This window comes from Aphelocoma coerulescens, chromosome 2 (assembly GCF_041296385.1).
Source record: "Aphelocoma coerulescens isolate FSJ_1873_10779 chromosome 2, UR_Acoe_1.0, whole genome shotgun sequence".
In the NCBI taxonomy this organism is placed as follows: Eukaryota; Metazoa; Chordata; class Aves; order Passeriformes; family Corvidae; genus Aphelocoma; species Aphelocoma coerulescens.
Window position 1 is genome coordinate 17,941,152 of NC_091015.1, and position 20,997 is coordinate 17,962,148.

The 20,997-nt window shown below is 40.2% G+C and overlaps 1 protein-coding gene across 3 annotated transcripts in view; it reads right to left on the bottom strand.

Annotated features, from left to right (window-relative positions):
- KIAA1217 (KIAA1217 ortholog) overlaps positions 1-20,997 on the bottom strand; it is a 372,020-nt gene that overhangs the window by 328,473 nt on the left and 22,550 nt on the right. The gene's annotated exons all lie outside the window — the stretch shown is intronic.

Genomic DNA, 20,997 nt, shown 5'->3' on the forward strand with positions numbered 1-20,997 from the left:
TGCACAACCAAATCCTCACAAATTACAGAACTTGCATTAAGTTTATGTATATAAAAATTTGAGTTTTATATAAAAGGCAAGTTAAATTTATGCATATAAAGGCACGAGAGCACACCTGCTAGATACTAAGCAAACAAAAGTACTGCTACAAAATTGATTGAAAAAGGTGAAAACACATTAAACCTAAAAATGTTACCTTAGAAGAGCTTCATACAGAAATGAATTCAAAGTTAGGACACTTTATAAAAACACAACTGAAGTACAATAGCAACCAAGAAAAAAAAGTGTTTTATGAATCTCTTCAAGTTTCTGCATATGTTTCTACCAATTTTTATTGCAAACATCAAGAAGCACTAAAAGATTGTTTCAGCCAAGGTAAAAAAACAAAACAAAAAAATTGGTGCATTAACTTACCTGCTTACACATATATATGATACTTGAATACAGAATATTCAGTTTCTTTTTGGATCTAGTTTATTCAGAAGTCAGGCCCAAAGGTGCCTAAAGGAAGCACTTAAATCAAAACTGTATTTAAGAATCTATGTGAACATGACTAGCTTTCTGAATAGATGGGGAATGCAGAATTCCCACTGAAGCCAAAGTTGCAGAGCTTAATATATTTAAACAAAAATAGGCACATGCAAATAAGATGTACTCCTTTCAGCATTCACTTGCTGATGTTAGCCCTAACTGTGCATATAAGGTATATTCCCTTCCATTTCTAGTTTTCATGTGACTGGTTCTGATATAAAAAGGTAAACTGAACAAGATCTTGAGATTTAAAAGCAGATCACATTTGACCGTTTTATTGTGGATACGAGTCTCACTAAGGTGACAGAAATTCCATAATCCCTTAGACTAAACACAAAATTCACCCACAGGAAAAAGCGCACATGCTTTGGACGGGAAATAATTTCCAACATTTTATAAAATTCCTTTTTAGGCATCACTTCTCTGTTAATCAAAAATCACAGCTGAAAACTGCCTTGGCTCACAGTGAATAGACAAATGAAGGCATATTTAAAACCATAAGAAGGCATCATAAGAAGTTTTGCTGTCAAAAGGAAAAAGAAGATACAAGTTCTGGAAAAACAATGAAGGTTTTTTTTTTTTTAATACACAGTAAGCTGTTTAGGTTCCAAGCACCACAATATGTTACAAAGTTGACAATCATTAATGCATTTTAAAATCTGCTGTGATGTTCCCAGATTTGAGTATGAAATGTTACTCTTCACCTTCTCTTATGAGTAGGCACAAACCTCTGGACTTCTAGATGTGCTGGCATTGTGTTCAGATAATAAAGGTTATCTCAAGAAGGGTGCATAGTTTCCTACCAAAGACCTTCAAAACTCCAAATTACACAAGAATTAGCCTCATGACAGGAGTCCAGTGGGGTGTTTTTGTCCTTTATTTACTCTGCTAACATGAGTGACCTCACTAATAAACACCTTTCCTCATCCCTGCTACTACCATAACAGTGAAATGACATAGGCATAATTTCTTACCGTTAGAAAAAGCAACATAAACAGAATAGTCATAAATCTTTTTATCCAGAAATGGCTACAACATTTTAAAATTACTTTAGGATTCAAATATGTATTTTTGTGGAACAAAGTAGTTAGGGATGTCCTATAAATCTGTCCTTCATTTAATTTACATATGTCTTGAGGGCTCCTAAATTAAAGCAATGAAGTGGAGTCAAATACAGAATACTTTTTTAGGTGATTATTTAAAGATTAGTAGATCTTAAATCTGAACCTCTCTCTTGTTAGAAATGTTCTTATGGAGCTCATGACCAAGCTTACTTTAGGCAGTTAACAAAATGAAGAGTCAGCACTGGCATTGAGTGAAATCTTCATGTGGTAAAGCACATCTTCGAGCCTTTCCAAACTTCTCAGTTGTATTGGATTTACCCTGGAGATTATCTACTACACATGCTTCCTTTAAAGCATATTAAATACTAGTAAAAAAAGTAAAATAAGATGTTTACAAAACATGTAGCAAGCATTTCTATGGCTGTCATGCTGTCAGCTGCCAGTTTTTATGCCTTTTGCTCATTGTTACTCTATGACACTCCTTAGCCTGGCTACGACATGCTCAGGTCCTACTGAGCATCTGACAAGCTCTTCTGACAAAAAGCTTCTAATTTTTGAGCAGTCAACAGCTAATGTACCAAACTGCATTTAGAGCACTGCAAATTCTTGTCATGTCATTCCAGCAGCTTTACTTCTCTGCATCTTCTGATAGTTTCCTGTTTTTTTTCAGACTTCCTATTTCCAGGTGTGCCAGGTGAGAAGAGCACCGACCTTCTGAAAACAGATGGTTTGGATAGAGATTATACATTTCTGAAAAACTCTTACCTTCAATGGGAACTCACATTTCACTCTGAAAAACTTAAGTGTAAAATATTTTAGGAGAATCTCAAAAGATGAAAAATATCCTAGGTAGCATCTTTTATTCAAAACACAGTTAACACAAAATACAACGAAAATACCAGGATCCTATGAAATGTAAATAATGTGCTTTCAAGTTCACCACACAGCCGTAGAGAAAAGTTATAAGCTAGAAAGAATAGAAACTGCTCAATTTGGCAGGAGGACCAGAGCAGGAAGCCCCCTGCAACCAGGCAGGAGTGCTCTGTAGCAGAGAGATCTGTGCCTGCCTCCATGGCTGTTTGTATCTGATTTGCCTTCAGAGCACACCAACAACACTGCCAATTACAGAAATAGTTTTTGAAATGTGAATATGGGTGCTCTGAAAACTGGACTGAGACCAATAACTCATTTTGCAGACATTTAGCTAGTTATTTGGATGTTAATGTTCTTCAGCCAGTAAAACCAAGACTGCATTTAAACTGTACCCTAAGAGAGAATAATACCATTTCCTCACTGCCTACCTCATCAGCCACCTAATGCTTCCCAAAGCACTAAACATTTTCAAGTGCAAATACTGCTATACCTTCAACTGTTGCTATGCAACACTAGGTCTTATATTTCCTAGAAACATGATGAAAATTGGACTCCTGATCCTTAGCTTAACTACTATTATTCGCCACCATATCCTACATGATTTGGATTAAAACTCATTGAGGAAACCAGATTATAGTCCTCAACAACTTACTTACAGAATCCAGGCTCTACTCCAGTGCATTTTCACCCCTCATTTAGTATTTAATTCTTCTCTGAACATGACCTGCCCTGCAATCTTAAGAGAAACCACCTGAGCTCTTCATTCAGCTGTATTATAGTCATTTTGCTTCATAATTACTCCCACAACATTACCAGGCATGTCTTAGGGATAATTGTGTTTTATGGTTATAAAAGTTAGTGCTGCTGGAAGGCAAGAGGAGTAAGAGTACAGTGCACACACAAGGTTCATAACGCAGCCCTTCTCATACCCTCAGGAGAAGGAATCCCACCCCATAAACAGTCCCACACACACAACTCATCTTCAGGCATTCTGGACAACAAATCACCTTATCAATCAGCATAACTTTCAGAAGTAAGAGCAAGAGGGTTTTTTTTCTTCCTAAGGCAAATTATTTGCCCCTCTGTAGACATGCAGACATTTTTAGTGACACTTCTGGATAATCAGCTCTATCAGACAGATGGTATACTTTTTGAAACAAGTGACATGCTCTGTTTGTTTCACCCCAAATTGGGGCAATTCATTTTGATAAGAATTTAATTCACAGTTAATACAGATTGTTGGCATCTGGTTTTATATTAATTGATTGCACAGAGAAATCAGGTCAAGATCAGCTCTGGGTAAGAAGACTGACAGATCTAATGGTGAACTCCTGTCACTGCACATCAGCATGAAATTTAGCTAACCAGAGTATGACCATGCCCCAGAAAAGACAAGAGGATGTGTTATGTTTGCCCCCACCAATGCATTAAAAAAAAAAACAGGTAGAAAAAGAGAAGACTGGTAAATGCTTTCCCATTTCACTTGGGTAGACACATCAGCAGCAGAGTCCTTTTCACCATGTCTTACAGCCATGTTTCTTGGTACTTGGGCTTCATAGTGCCTCAGTTAAGGCAAGATTAGTCAACAAGGAGTAATGACAAGACTGATACCATTTCACATAAAGTACACATTTTAAAAAAATTTAAACTATTTTAGTGTAGAAGATCCAATTTATCAAAATATAACCAATGATCAGGATCATTGAAAGCTCTGAGAACTGCACAACATTCACTTTGTATTTACAGTATTTTCCGAAACAGTTTTCAGCAAATTGCTTCATCTAGTTTATCTCCAGACTTACTAGGTGAGTGCTAATTTCTTTGTCACATCAGAAAGCTTGTAAGTGAAGATGTCTTTGGGGAAAAATCATTTCAGTTCAACTTAAAAGTGCAGATAGGTTTTGAGAAGGTGAACAAAATTATGACTAGATCTCAAAATATTTACTTTCAGATTTGGTATGTGCAGGGTGCAAGACTACAAAACTGATGTATGGCATGGTAGATTTGCCTATCCTTTGCATAATAATGCACTTAATATATATTCTCTTTTCTATACACATTATTGTATGGCATCTGGACTAGACCATTTGAAAGCAGAGTTATGAATCTAATACAAAATGGACATTTCCCTGCACATCTCAACTGCTTTCTGACAGTTCTGATAGAGTCACAACCACAGTGAGAATAAACAAAAATGGTTTCCCACCAATGAGAAAAATCAGTTCACCATTAAGCAGTTTCATCATATAAAGCTTTTTATTCACTGAAAATTAAGGGAGTCAGGTCCCCAACTTACAAAATCAGCACATAAAACCAGCATGTTTATGCTGTTCACTGATTTTAAACAGTGTTCCCAAGCCTACGCATTGGAAAAAATATCATGACTAAAGAAAAAGGTGGGGTTTAGCAAAGGAAATTCAGAGGGGTTTTTATTTGATCTTCACATATTCACATTTTTCAGTCATGACAAGGGCAAGGAATTATTGGCACTTGTGGAACTAATGCTGCATCTCCCACAATCACAAGACTTGGAGATGAAACTGCAGATAGCAACACAAGCAACTGGGTAAAATCTCAATAGCTACCACAACTCAATCAAAGCATTTCAACATCCCTCACAGCCAGTAGCCAATAGCCACCTGCAGGTGACACCACACTCCTTTATGACTTTGTGACCCCTTCACACAGCATGAAGTGTCCACGGGTCCATGGTTCATGGCTCAAGTTTACGGTGACCAGCAGAAAAGCAGGAAGATGTACGTTCTTTCTAATGCAACCGGGAACAGCAGAGGACATCAAGGAGAAGGAGGGAAAGAGCTAAGCCAGGAAAATAGAAAGCTTGTAAAGTTTGTTGTTGTCTTCATTCAAACACTGCAACATGCAGAACGCCTGGAGGTCAAAAATCTCCAAAACTCCTGCAGATTGAGACTGAGTCTTCAATTCCACTAAAATCTGGGTTCACCTGAAGCAGTTATTTAACTTCAGCAGACAAAATAAACTGAACCTGAAATAAATTGAACTGAAAATTCAGTTCTTCTTCCTGGTCATCTGCACTTCTTTTGTGATCAGAGTCCCAGCACACAAATGAGTACCAGCATGCCTGATTTGGAGAAGAGAACATTCCTTCTAAAGTCCAAACCATATGACCACATGGGTAAGAAATGTCACATCTTCACAAAAAAACAGAGTGCTCTGTACAACCTCCAAGCTTTGACTCTCCCACGGAGCATCTCTGCTGCTGAGAACTTCTGTAGCTTCTGAGAAGGGCAAGAAAGCCCAGACAGAAACCCAACCCAAATATATTTGGCCAACAACAGGTCAGTTGCACTTAATCTTGTCTTAGGCACCTGAATCCATGTGCACATGGCACTCACAGACACTGAGCACAGATCCAAGAGGGTATAATCACTATTGTGGAAGCACAAGCAGTTCTGTTTTCTGTACGGCCCACCAGAGAACAGGGAGATGTGCAGAGGCTCAGATCACAGCCCACAGGGCAACTCACTGCTCCTGAAAGCTCCTGTGGTCACTACCAAGACCACAGAGCCTTAGCAAGCCTAGCAGTGCTTGCAAGAAAAGGCCACAAATGGTGAATTCAGAACTAAGCAGCCAAGAATGCTGATTAAAAGGTTTATTCTAAGAGAGTGCATCTCTAATATTTGTGTGCTGTTTATGCTGAAACCCAGTGGAAAACCACAAAAGAAAGTCTATATTAGGAAAAACTTAACTAAATAAATAATAAAATCAGGGTTATCTCTAAAGTACTTTTATGGACTCACCTAAGAATTAATTGTGATTTAAACCAGATTAAATCTATGAAGTTAAACAACTCAAAAGAGCCTGATTCTTCAAGGATTATATAACAATTATTTCCTGACATTTAATACTCCCCTTTAAAAAGGGGGAAAAAAAGAAAAGGAAAAAAAAAAGACTAAGTAATAAGCAGTGCATGCAGCTCTGCTTCATGAAGTTGAGTGGCAATCCATCCACTGATTTTCTTAATCAGAATAAACGTGTTTTTCCTTTAAACTGTTCTCACATTTCTCTCATGCTTCACACAGTATTACAGCAACCATTACTGTAACCATCATTTTTGCTAGATGAAAGAGCAATACAGGATTCTACCACTGGGAATATAATAGACTAAAAAATTTAGGAAAAAAAGCAACTGCAACAAAATGAAACAAACAGAAAGACCCCAATACCCTTTCAATTGCTAAGCAAGCATCTTTCTTTGTTTCCTGCCTTAGGTGCTGTTCAAATCCTTCTGAACATCCTGCCCTCTCCATTCACCTTCTTTCAATTGTCAAGGCAATTTAGCACAATTTGACTATACAGGGTCTTCTTGCTTCTGTTTATTCACTCTCCTCATTTCCTGGGGCTCCTGGACAGAAACCAAACATGCCAAGCTACTGTTTTCTCTTAATACTGTTCCTTCTCTCAGTGTTTGCCAATTTCCCCAGTACAGCAAACATGTAGTGTTATTACTACAGAGCACTTTATTATTTGCTATATTATAGCAAAGAATAATACCATGAAACATTCATGCCCTCACATTTGGATTCACAGGTGCTGTGCCTGTGTCCCTCCCTCATTCTTCTTTCTGAATTGCAGCTGGACAAAGGAAGAAAGGCAACAGCTTTATATTTCAAAGAGAAATGTACCCAGCAGGCTCCTAGGATCTAAATCATAAATCGGCTGGGAAAGGACAAGCAGATAGTAGCATGAACCTGCATTTCTTATGTGTCTTTAGCTTGGGACAAGCAGAGGCAGCACTTATTGTGCCAGGATGCTTATATGCACTAACAGGAACAGTAAGCAAACCTCCTGTCTCCCTTCCCACCTCTCTGGACAGTGTTAGAAGGGCCTTGTAGTTCCTGACCATGAAAAGAAAAGATATTCAGGAACATATGCTATGTCTGCCCTGCAGCCTAAAGCTGAGTGTTGTCAAAGTCAGATGGGTCACTATCATCACTCCTGGTGGCAGCTGCTGGGGGGTACCACACCAGTGCCCCCACCATGCAGCAGGGCTGGTGCACAGCATCAGGTGCCACAGGGTCACCTCCACATCAGGAAAGCCACAGCCCCTCCATTCGTTCCAAACACAGCTGAACAGTGCCTTAGCTCCCCCTTAAACAGAAGGGCTTCATTCTCCTAAATGCTTTCACACAGAGCACACACACATTCCCTCTCCTGCCCGTTTCTGTATATGATTCCTTATACCCCCATCTTGTGGGCTTGAGCTGTTCTAACAGTATTTCAGTGTTGATGTGGGAGGGTAGCAAATGAAAAAACAACAGGCTCTGCCTTTTGAGAAGAAAGCAGATATTCCACCTATCTCTGAGGGGATGTAAGGGGACACTCTGTTGTTAGCTTTTGGAGGCCAGGTCCTTTTTGGATAGAAGGAATTTCTGACTTTAAAAGGTCTTGGAAAGGAAAAATAAATATTTCCTAAAATATTTTTAAAACACTTCAGCAATAAAAAAGTTCTTCATAGTGTATTCCAGAACCTTTTCTTGCCCTTTTCAATTAGTTTTAAATAAAACTGCTTTGAATTTTATACTATAGTTAATCAACAGTATTTCTGAGGTTAACAAAAATTCCCTTTGGTGCCAATGTACAAAAAAATTCTAAATGCCTGTTCTCAGAATAAAACTGATACAAGCTAAGTATGCAACAACTAGACTATAAAAAAACCCACCATACACTCTCACCCTGTCATTCCCAACCAAGAGTAGCCAATTTGTGACAATTAGCACATTGTGCATAGCACAATTCATCCGGCCCTTCACGGGACTGCCAGACAAATTCTGGGTGGCTGTTTGCATTAGCACTTATCAACAGTGCTGACAAGAGATGCCGGCCATCAGCAAACACCTTCTAAAACATGCAGCAGTTTGGCTGCAGTTTCTACCTGTCAGCCACTTCTCAGTGAGCCCTTATCAGGAGGAAGAACACTTCATCACAGCTCTCCAACAGCTAATATTAAAGGAGAAGACAGGATAACTTCTGGCAAATTAAAGTCAGCTGAATTTATCACCCTTTCCCTCATGGCCACACAGTTTCCCAGACCAGGGTGGGATAGTTTTAATCCTTTGCTGTAAGATAACTGCAGGGCTTTTTCTCCCTTTTCAATTGCCTTTTCCATGAAAGGCTGGGGTTTAGCAAAGAATGAGCCTACAGAATTTTAGCTTGCTAATGCAGGATCTTGTTCCTCAATCCACAATTTAACTTACATGGAATACTTACTACAAAGGTATCCCTACACAACATACTAAAGATATAAAATTTCTAAGCAGCACCACATTCTGAAAAATATTCACCATATTACTTACTTAGTAACTAAAAATTGCTCTTGGATGCATCAGAGATCCCTTAACACAGAAATATCTTAAATATAAATATGTATATATAAATAATGCATAATAAGATCTCAAGAAAATTTAATACATAGATGTAAGATCTATAATACAACATCTTATGGAGAAATTAAATGAGAGATGAGGTCCTTCAAGGGCTGTGGTCCTCAGACATGATGCCTTAACAGATTTTCAAAAGATTTCAATTTTGTCCTTTTAAGAAAAGAAAAAAAGCCCATGTCTAAATGTGACCTAGAACTCATTTTCCTTCAAAAACTTCACAGAAATCTATGACAGCAAAAATGCCTATGAATTTCTACTTCTTCCTGCCTTTACTACTCCTATCTCAAGACTAGAAGCCTGATCTTCCCTCCAAACCACATTTTTCCACTAATATTTTCAAGAAATTACTGCATCAGCAGCCTGACAAATGCACTCTTGAGAGGTGTGAATGACAACAGCCAGGGAGCTGGGTTCAGGCTCTGATAAAGTCTGAGAAAGATTCTGAGACATGCACAGAATTGCAAAATTCGTTTTATTCTTGAATCCATTAGCAGACCTGAATAAAATAGTTGTGACAAACATAGCACGTTCTGACTGACCACAAAAAAATTCAACACTGAAATGCGATCTGAAGGCACTCCTGGAGCTGTATGGAAAATGAACAGCTTCTTGCAGCAATGTTTGCACTGGATTGACAGAAAACTAGAGGTAAACTTTCAAACCACAACATCCACATGCACTGGATTCTGTAGCTTCACCACTCAGCATAAGCACTGCCACAGCATACCAGAGATGTGACTAAAGGATCAGGGTCCACATCTGGAAAGTGGGGCTGTGCCAGCTCTACATGTCCTCTCTGGGGCTCACCTCTGCATCCCACAGCAGCGCTGTGGGCTCGGCTGCCCTCCTACCCTACAGTCCTCCCACTGCCAACAGCAGTGGGATGTGATTTGTTAGCAGAAAGTCAAAGGAGAGGGAGGAAGCTGTTCTATTCTGGCAGAAATCAAGCTTTTCTGATTATCTTGTCCTCAAAACCCAACATGCATTACACATCTGAGGATAGTGCTGCAGCAGTGATGACTAACCTGGACAGCTGCAACATTTCTGCTTACCTAAAAAGAACCAAGAAATTGCCACGAAAACATCACAGCAGATCAACATATACAAACATCTCAAAGAGGAGCAAGATTAATTTTAAATAGGGTTAAATACTTAAACAAAAGCAAATATGAAACAATAAAACAGACAATAAGGAAAACCAAGTGTATGTTAACATACCCATGCCACACTGTACCTCAACACTACACCCAGAGCTCTTCAATTTTTATTGATTTTATTTGGTAGCTGTGTCACATAGAAAGCAGTGCACACAAGCTCAGGAACCCTTCACCAAAATAAAAAGAAAACCTGAAGTTTAAACTTTCCCTTTGACACGAAACAAGGTAGGACAGGCTGCAGCAGGAAATTATGTGGGTTTCAGCTGGAAAATGGAGCCCCTGAAATTCAGGTCTCTGCATCCAGTCCCAACCCAGGCAGAAGAGAGTGGACAGCTGGACCTCACTCCAGCCAGAGGAGGTGACTGTGCTTCAGATGGCCGCAAGTCCTGTGACATTTCACTCGTGCAAGACTAGCTAAGAGGAGCTGGAGAAAAATGGGGCATTGTCTTGTTCTTTTAACGATCAAACTTAAGACCTGTGCAGAACATCACAGAATGGCTTGGATTGGGAGGGACCTTAAAGATCATTTCATTCCAACCCCCCCCTTCCATGGGCAGGGACATCTTCCACTAGAGCAGGCTGCTGGTCCATGGATAAAATTCCTTCCCATCTTCAGGGGATCCTAAGCACATATCCCCATCCTTGTGGGGTATACTCTGGAGTACCAAGTGCTGCAGGACTCCCCTTTCACCTTACCTTTGGGGCTCTGCACCAGAATATAAACACAAGGGGTGGACAGGGGTTCACTTGTTCCAGGCAGTGCCCCAGAGGTCACAACAAACAAAACCAAGCAGTACCACTGCTCCACAAAACTGTTACTGATGCCAAAGGAGGTACCTTCAGTACAGCATCGAGGGAGACCCTCTAGCCACAGCTTCACAAATGTTCCCAAGGTGAGATGTCACAGTTCAAATTCTGCTGTAAGGCAGAGATTAGATTTGAAACTGGATCTCTTCCTTCTAATATGTTACTTACCAAGCTAAGGACATTTCAGTCTGTGGGTCACTGAAATGTAACGGCATGCATTATAAGGAATTATTTTTAAAGCACATTGATATAATAGACACAGAACTGTATCACCAGTGCAAGAAAAGCCCACATGCCATTATTCACATCTTTTATTAATATATTTTAGTGAGACTAAAAGCTCACATACCTTCAGATTCTCGTAAGTATCATGTTGGATACGTATGAGGATGAAGATTGCAGGAGCTATGACTGTTCTCAGGTCCCTGGCTATAATAAAAATATTGATGGGCTCTGGAAGAAGCCTTCCTAAGTATACAGCACTGTCTCAAGGTTTTTCCCATCTTCTGATGTAGATCATTTGGTTAAATAGCCAGAAGAGAGAGTTATCAGGTTGGGCAGCTGTATTCCTCTCCTTGGGATAGTTTTAAAGGTATTTGCTGTACCCATTTTTTTTAAACTCATGTTGCATGCATGCAACAGACAGAACAACGCTAAAAGGAAGTACTACCAGAAGAGATGTGGAGAAGAAGGATGGCTCTCTTCAACCAAACAACATATTCATCAATCATACAAAAGATTTTTGTTTGGCTTTTCCTCTATTTGCATGGCAAGTGCTGCCTCTCTGGCATAAAACTCATCCCAAGGGACTGCACAGAGTATCCCCAGCTTTCTGCTTCAGTCAGCAGCACAAACCAGCACTACACTGCATAAAGAAGGCTCCCACCCAAAGACTCCACATGATGCTACTGACTTTGCTGTTCATGATCATCTTCCTGCTTTTTGGTGCACAAGCAATTGTAGCTATCAAAATCTTGTCTTCAGATTTCTAACCTGTTTTTAAACATAGGATGGACTAAAGACTAGGCCTAAAATAGTTAAAATGTGGATGTGTTGAACTACTACTGTATTTTTCAACTGAGAGAATTTCCCACTATGTATTATTGAAAAAACTGCTAGATAGCAATGAAGAGGCTAAAATAACTCCAGAGAGCATTTCTGCTGCCTGAGAGAAGGCTCAATGTGATTTTTACTGAACAGTCACAAAAGCAATTTTAATAGTGTGCTGGGCTACTGAACTCCAAACCTCATGCAAGAGGCACAGACAGCCCCTAGGAATTTCAATTATCAGTGGTATCTGTGGCACACATGCAAGCAGCACTGAGTTTACTTATCCACTGCAGCCAGTGAATCTGATTAAATAACTCAGGGATTCCTAGAGAGAATGAATCCTGAATGAATTTGTACAGCTACAACTTCACCTAGCTAAAACACAAAGCAGAGTAATAGGCAGAAATCAGCCTCTAGCAAGTTTAGGGATTTTTTTTTGTTGTCATTCAAAGTACCATTAAATGATGGAGAGCTGGCATTATTTATTTATTGTTAATTTAAGTATCTTGCTAGAAGCACCCATAGGACCAAATGCTTGTGCATAAACCGTGCACTGTAAGTAGAGAGTTCTATTTTGAAGGAGGTTCTTGCAATGCTAATCCATGATTTCCAATTAGAATTAAATCCTTCCTATGCAGAAGCCCTTGTTATTAACATGCACAAAGTGCACCAAAGTTGCTCATAAAATACCTATTAGGAAATGGCACCTTTCAGAAAAAGAGCGTACAAGCTGTGCTGGAATGGAAGTTACTGATTGTGCCCTCTGACGATCACTATCGTGCAAGGCAGAATTAGCAAAGGTATTCACGGCAGGAACATTCCACCAAGATGAACATTTCCCAGTGCAGTGTTTCCCCTATTCTCACAATGCACATTTCTCACCCTGTCTGCCAGAATTCAGATCTGTTTCAGTTACAAGACCATCTGCTGTTTGAAAGGCTTTTTCTTTTTTTTTGATGACAGATGGATGAGGTTCAAATTCTTGTTGTAAACCAGCAATGAAATTTTACAATTCATTGTCTCTGCTGCTTACTGTCTTGCATTAATTACTTGAAAGGAAGAACTCTCATGGGGAGAGACAGTTTTCCAGATGCATACAATTTTTAAACCAAAATAAGCATATAAAATAAATTTAAACCTGAAGCCTTAGCTTCAGGTTTGTAACCTAGTTCTGTAATCCTGTATTGGCTCAGGTTTCTCTTTCATGTCCCAGAATAAAGGGATGTGGAAGCAGAGGGAGTACTTTAAGGAGCTATCTGCAGTGTTATAAGCATCATATTTTCCCTCCAGAGTCTCACAATATCATCTGGCTCTTTCAAAGTCTTAGTTCTTCAAGTCTGATGTTTGCAGAAGAGACTCACATACTTTTAAAAAGCTCCCCAAAAAACCCAAAACAATAGACTTCTAGCCCTTAATATTAAAGGAATAAAAACATTAAAAGTTGGCAGACAGCTATATGGGTTTTGCTTAAAATCTTTCATGTTTTAAAAAACCTCTCCATTTTTATTTCCCATTTAATACCATTTTGCAGTGACAAGCTTGGAACAGCAAACAAACCTCCAGGATACCACTGGCAAGCCTTGATCTGCAAGCCATAGATCATATATCCACTAGCCACCAGCTCCCTGGTACATACCTCAGGAGAAGGGAAGTGTCAGGAAGCACGCCACTGAGAACAGCAGGATTTGGGGGCCCCATTGCTGATCACAGCTGTATTGGGTTTGTGCCCTGGTTCCAAATCAGTATCACAATGCTGCCTTCAGACTCAGCACTGCTTTACTCACTGCCCTGTGGCCTAGGACTGGGATTAGCCACCAGCTCCTGACAGGCATGCACATAGCCCCAAATGGGATGCATGCCTGGATTAGAGAGAGCTTTAGGCAGAGCCCAACATTGCTACTCTGCTGTAACGGGAGCCTTAATCTGTGTGTGAACAGGTCATGGAGGGGAGCCAAAGAAGAAATAATCAAGCAGAATGCTAAACAATCCTCTAGTTTCCATCCCTAGGTTATGCCACAGACTCATTCCACCTGCAAAAACGGTGAACTACATGTCATGTTGACATTAATTTCCCAGCAGTAAATAAGTGGTGCCCGAAGAGCTGCAGGCACCAACTTTGCCGTGCTCCAGCCTCAGAAGCATGCACTGCCAGGAAGGGTCACATCCGGATCCCAAACCAGGCACAAACGCTACAGAAAAATCCAGCCCAGATCAACAACATTTGGAATCTCTGTCCTTTATTATTCGTTCACTATGGCTCCTTTGTAGGCTTCAGTCTTGGTTTCAATGAAGCAACTGTTTCGAGAAAAGGAGGAAAAAAAAAAAAAAAGAAACTCTTAGAAGTAGGGGAAGCGTGACAGCAGATGCAGAAGTTGAAAAATATCTAACAAGTGTTTTTCTCCAGTTACTTCTGGATTTCACAGAAAAATCAAGAGCGGATGCTTTATTTACTGTTCCCATAGTACTGTTTACTGTGCCTTCATCTATTTCCTGATGTTATTCCCATTTTTCCCCTCTCATTTACTAATAAAAGAAATCAAAGACACAAATAGTAGAGACATGGAAAAGAAACAGACAGATGAGACATTTTTCATCATGTTAAAAATAATCTTCAATACAAAGTTCCTACTAACCATGTTCCTCTCTGAGAGTAAATAATATAATTACTCATCAAAATCAGTACAGCCTAGATGTGGCCAAGCCTTCTAGAACTACCTGGTTGGTGGGTTTTTTTAGTCTTTTTTGAAACCCCACCCTAAACCCAAGAAAGTACATTTTATTTACAGCAGTATTTTCCAGCACTGCCATGATGACTGTTCAACATTCACATCCACTCTGGAGCTATGACCATACTCCATGCATTCTTTTTAAATCTTGATTATTTTAACAGAAAAAGAATAGGCCAGAAGGAATCTCTTTATTGAAGACATTTGTTCTGAAGTCATATTGGACCCAAAGTAGTCAGGACTATGTATTACAAGAGCAATTTATTTAAGATAGCAATAAAAATGGTATAGAGAAAAGCATCTGAACATCACTGACAAACCTGAGTGCTGTAACATTTTCCCCACATTATGTGTCATCATCAAAATTCCAGTACTGGTTTTTTTTTCCAAATGCTGCGATATGCCAAAGGTTAATTTTAAAACAACACAGTAACAGATGTTACTGATACCTGCTGCATTTTACAACGTTTGTGCATCGCACTGCTCCACTACACGTTCCCCTGAACCTGGGTGACACTGACAGCCCTGCATTCTGCTCCTTGCATGTCACCAGACATTTTCAAGAAAAAAGTTGATAAATCATTTCTGCCTCCCTCAACACTCAAAGGCCAAATAACCTCTTGATACTTCAGCAACAGCTCCGTTTATGGCAGAAACTGGAAGGGAGACTCCCAGCGTTAAGCAGAGGATAGATGATGCTACTGACCTCTCCCAGGCTGTGGCCAGCAATCAGAAAAATATCAGGAGGTTCATAGCACATCTCTAGACCCTCCTGAAAACTAAAAAGCTGTAGGAATACTTCAGCCCCAGAGTTAGGTGAAAGGTTAGCAGTAGAAAGCCAACCAAACAGAAAATCCAGAGAGAAACTGGTGCGTTGACACAAAACTGGGAGGGAGCTTTGAGGGAGAATTTAAGGCCTTTCCAACAATAAACATTCTGCAGAGGAGCACTAGCAGTGCAGGCTGGGATGTTTCCTATTCCCCTGAAAATGCTATCGATAAGAGAGGAACAAAACACCTCAGGAGAAAATGCAGAAGTGAGGGGTTGGTCCCAGGTTCAAGCAATTGATATCTATCAGACCTCATCCTGATTTGGGCAGAAGGCCCTGCACATCACAACAGACTCAGACCGATGTCAACTCGGCAGGAATAACAAACACCATTAGCTGGTGGACGTTGAGCAAATAAAACTTCCTCACAGAAGCAATGGGAAACCTCTCTGTCCTGATACCTGCCATGTTCAGCCCTCAAGTCTTACATTAATGGAATGCACTTCAGACTAGGGTCCAATGTGTTTCCCTAATCACACTCCCCACTGCTAAAAATCCACATTCTTCTACAGTTCTCACTGCAAAGCTACCTACCCTCTTCAAGTTCACAAGGGTCCAAAACCCACCATTTCTGTCATACATGAAATCCCTAATTAGCTTGGTCTTTGCATGTTAAGTGCTTTAATGAGTTAATTTTGAGTTAAACAATTTTTAATTGAATGTTAAAGTTAACCCATCAGCCCAGGTACACAAATCAAGTTTATTATTATTGTTTTCACTTAAAGCAGTTTATTTGCACCAGTCCCAGTTAAAATCCCCCAGTTAAAAGTTCCCCAGTTAAAAATCCCTTTTCAAACTTTAAACCACTTGTACACTGTAAGAGTTGTTTCTCCTATGTTCATTGTTTACTTTTGTAAGTGTTTTAAGAGGTAGATGTATTTTAATATTTTAAAGGTTCTACTTTGCACTTTAGCCTCAAGACCAACTCCAAAACCCCAGTTTCTAACAGCCAACAGCTATTTTTAGCCCCATAGCCCTTATTCTGCAGGCAAGCTCCATGGCAACCTGAATCTTAATGAGGGCATCTTACCACCCTTACTTCAGCTGTTACCACCCCCCTGACAACGACGAGCTATTGGTAGACAGAGATGATCTGTCAAAAGGAAAGCACCAATCACTTTAGACCAAAGGGGCGGGCTGTGGGCGGGCTGTGGGCGGGCTGGGGTGGAGCAAAGGCACTATAAAAAAAAAACGAGGCACGCCTCGGAGTGGTGCAGACCACTGCAGATCAGCGGTAGTGGATGCCAGTGCTGGGTACTTAAGCCTTACTCCGATTAAGGAGCCTTTAATAATTTTTACCTTTGACTTTTGGATTAGCTAAAAGTCAGCCCAGCACTGCAAGTTCTTCCATCAGAGGTCCAGTGCTGTCTAAGCCTGAAGATCTCTAATCCCTGCGCTCCTGGGGCATACCTCCTGAGCCACTAGGATCCCAAATTTTTATATTTTGCTAATTTTTGTAATTTTTCCATTTTTCCATTTTTAATAAATTATTTTATTTTTTACTAATAGTTGTGTCATTCTTCACAGTTTCCTCTTCAAGAGGAAAGTAAACATCCTTCTTGGAAGGAGTAATCAGATGGTCAGAGTCCAAGATGCCTTTGCAGCTCATGAGGAACAAAGATGAAGAAATCAAGCAGTTCCTCAAGATACCACCTCAGGGGAGGATTGGCTATGTTAAAAGACAACATTTTTCTCTTCCTGAGAAGGTCCTGTTAATCCTCAAGAATAAAACAAGGGAAAGAAAGAAAATAACACCTCCTCAGCTCTTGATGGTGGGAATCAACACCCAGCTGGGTGACGACTGCTTCTCAGGCAACAAGCTGGGGGCTGTTTCCATCTTCATATGTGGATGCATCTGCCTTGAAAATGGGAAAAACCTCATTGCCTAAAGCATGGTGCCCTGGGGCTCACCATGAGGGATCATAGATTTACTGTGCTAACACTGCCCAAGTCATGCCCATGGCAAATGCTGTGCCCAGCCTCTCAGGTCACTGTAATGGAAGCTAGTGTCCTTATTGACATTTCAGTGGAAGACACAACATTTCTACAGCTTGGGGAGGAAAGGGTGGAACTAGCGTCTCAAAGAGCAGATAAATTTAAGTCTCCAATTAAAATAGACATCTTTATGATTACACCAAAAATGTACTAGGACTGTGCTGAGGGCTACAGAACTGAGGCTACAGTGAGTGGTAAATGAATCTGCTCCAGTGTGAAAAAGTAAGGAGGAACACGGGGCCTCTTCATCTCTTCAGCATGTCAGGATCCAGGAGCTCCTAAGAACTACATCTTGGAGCACAGAAGACGGTGAAAAGACTCTTGCAGTACTTGGTTTTACAGGCCATCTGCCTCTCTCAGGATGTTGCACTCTTCAGAAGAATATTTTGCAAAATTTACTTAATATATATATACCTAAAATGTTGCAGACATATGGAAACGCTCTCAGTGCCAAGTCTCTTGACTTACCAGGTGTGAGAAGGAATCCAGACTGATAAAGATGTTCACACATATGTGTACTTTCTAAAATAATTTTTTTTTAAAAAAAGGTAAAGTTTAAAAGATCAGCAAATTGAGTGTTTGTTCAGGATGCAGTTTCCCCCCATACAATTCAAGCACCTCACAAGAACATCTGTGACACAAATATCCCACCACAGGATGGGCAACATTTACAGTTATCCCAGAAAGAAAGGAAGGAAATTAGTAAAAAGTTGGGAAGGGCTGATAAAGAAATGCCATAAACTAGAATGTTTCCCTTGATTTTCAAAGAAAGGTGAAAGCATAAGAGAAGTGCAGAAACCACGCAACCCCAGAGACAAACAAAACAACAAGGAGAGAAAACAGTCCTGAGAACAACACACTGGCAAAGACAAAATCTGTAATGAAAAAGAATTCTGACTCATTTAAATGACTGAGAGAAAGTCAAAATTGTTTATCAGGTACATCTGTTTTGCTTATCCATACAGGCACAGGAAAGGCAGGGTGCAAATGCCTTAGACGCACTATCAAGGAAAGTCGATTTCCAACTTGGGCACTTAAAATAAAAACGCCCATAAATACATATGCAGAGATAAGGACTCAGAAGGAACATTTGAAGCAAAAGATACCAGGAGCACATGCACACACTCCCCACCACACTCAGAAAAAAAATAATTTGAAAAGCAGAAGTGAAAAGAAAAGCACTTTCTGAACATGCAAGTTTGGTAAGTGATGAGCATGTAATGCAACTAGCCAAATACATGTAATGAATATCCATTGCAGCAGGAAAGTAACAATAAATAGTCATGAAGAATCGCAAGATTCCGTCTAACCCCCTCATTTTTATAGGGTTGTCCAAATACAAGCCCAGGAGTGGTGCCAGGGAGGGAGAGGTATAGTAGTGCCAGGTTGATACAGCTCAAGCTGCTCAACAGCCTTTAACTCTAGCTAACCCAACTACTGCAGCAGCTTCCTTTCAGCTCCTAAAATCACTGTATTGTGCTGGAGGAAAACCCCAGCTCAATGCTGAGAATCCACACCAGTTCAGACAAGGCTGGGAAACTTCCCTGTGCTGCAGCTCTGCCCTACCACATACCCAGTCTCATTTGAAGACTAGGGTGCCTAAAATGAACCTATTTCATCTGGTATAACCAAACTGGTCAAAATCAGTTATTTGAAAAAACAAGAATCAACCCACAGTGAATGCCAGTCATGGCTGGTTGTGAATCAACTGATCTCCAGAAAATCTACTACTGGAAACCGCTCATACAATTAAAAATAACCACAAGGCAAATTTCTACTGAACTGTATCTGCCCTCTTTTGAATAAAATTAATGAAGGGAATAATCAACTGTGGAAAGAGTTAAAAAAAAAAAAGAAAAAATATTTCTGTAAAGCAGATACAAAAGGTTAGTGTCACTAACCAGACATAGAGGGAAAGACTGAGACACCACCTTCACAGACCCCACTTCAAAGCTTTGCTATCTCCTAGCTTGGGCTGGAAGCAAAATCCCAAAGAGGAGGTAATTTTCAAGTACTAAACCTACTTTAAAAAAGTGCTTCAGATTCAAAGAAGGTGTCTTGCAGAGATTCAGAGTCTGTCCCTCAGAACTACAAACACAGCAGTAAGGTGAATTTAAACTCAGCCTGTCTCAAGACAACCAGAAATGAATGCAAAGCATGATGAACAGAAACAGCTTCAAACATTTGAGCTAATAGCATCACAAAACCTGATGACAGGGTAACTCCACTGGTCAGATCTCAAGATGAGAGGAGCAGATTGCTGACATCATCTACCCAAGAGGCAAATAAGAGTACAATCCCTCCAGGGGCACAGATTGCAACCACAGGCCTCAACATGTTTATTGCCTGAACAGGGCCTGGTCATGAGTCCAAGTGATTGTTACCAATGTACTGATGGTGCTCTGCTGACAATGATTTCTCAAGCAGCTTCACATGAACATGGATGACACAACAATTCACATTTCTTCTCAGCAACAGCAGTCACCCACCACTGCTGCAAGTCCTCCCAGAGACATTGCCCCAATGCACCCCCCCTCAGACACCAGAACAACAGCTCACAGACAGTGTTTTCGAGATCACAAAGTGGTCCTGTTTAACAAAATCACTTATTAGCCCTGACCATACAGACAGATCTCTCACCCATATAGTTTCCACCCCAGGGGAAGGCAGGGCAGCAGGCTCAGACTTCCTCTGAATCTGTGGGCATCTAGACAGAAAAGCCTCTTCCTCACAATCATCTTCTCCCAAACAAGATGATGGGACAAGACAGGAAATAATCAGTTAACAACATAACTCTGAAAGATCATTTCCTGGGAATCAGACAGTTTTTCAAAATCAGCAGAATCTCTACCCATTAATTCAGACACTAACAATGAATGTCCACCACTGGATAAGTGAGCTGGCACTTGCTAAAGCAACTACAGTAGTAGACCAAAAATGTAAGTATTTGGCCTTGGGGAAATCAGATATTCAAAATGCATTCTTATCAGAGCGTAAATGAAATCCAGAAGACAACAGTCCATCAGTAATCTGCAAGTTTCTTAAACCAAAGGTCTGAGGAACTGGTCCCAGCATTGGACTGCATTATCTACATAAAACAGGGTAATTTCTTCTCAGCTCTACTTGGCATATTCAGGTTTTAGACTGCCCAAGACAGTTCTTTGTTGTAGAAAAACCAAGAGAGAATATTTCTTTTCAGGTATGTCTCTCCGTCCTGTCAATTAAAGCAAATGATCAGATGCCAGTGAGTACTTTTTTTGTCCTTTCTCTTGGACAGCTGGATTAATTCCTAGAAATTCCCCTTAGACCCGTAAGTTTTTGAGGGCTATTAGAAGGATCTAGATCCAGAAGTCCACAGTTCTGTCTAATACCTGACAACTATCCATAAACCCACAAATATTGACATGCAAATATCTGGATTTATTCCCAAATATGAGAATCGTAAGCAGGATTTTCTGTGTCTCAGCAGGATTCCCTAGCAGACATAGTGATCTATACACTGATAAAATCATAAAGAAAGGCCCAAGCCCAGTTCAGGCCCTG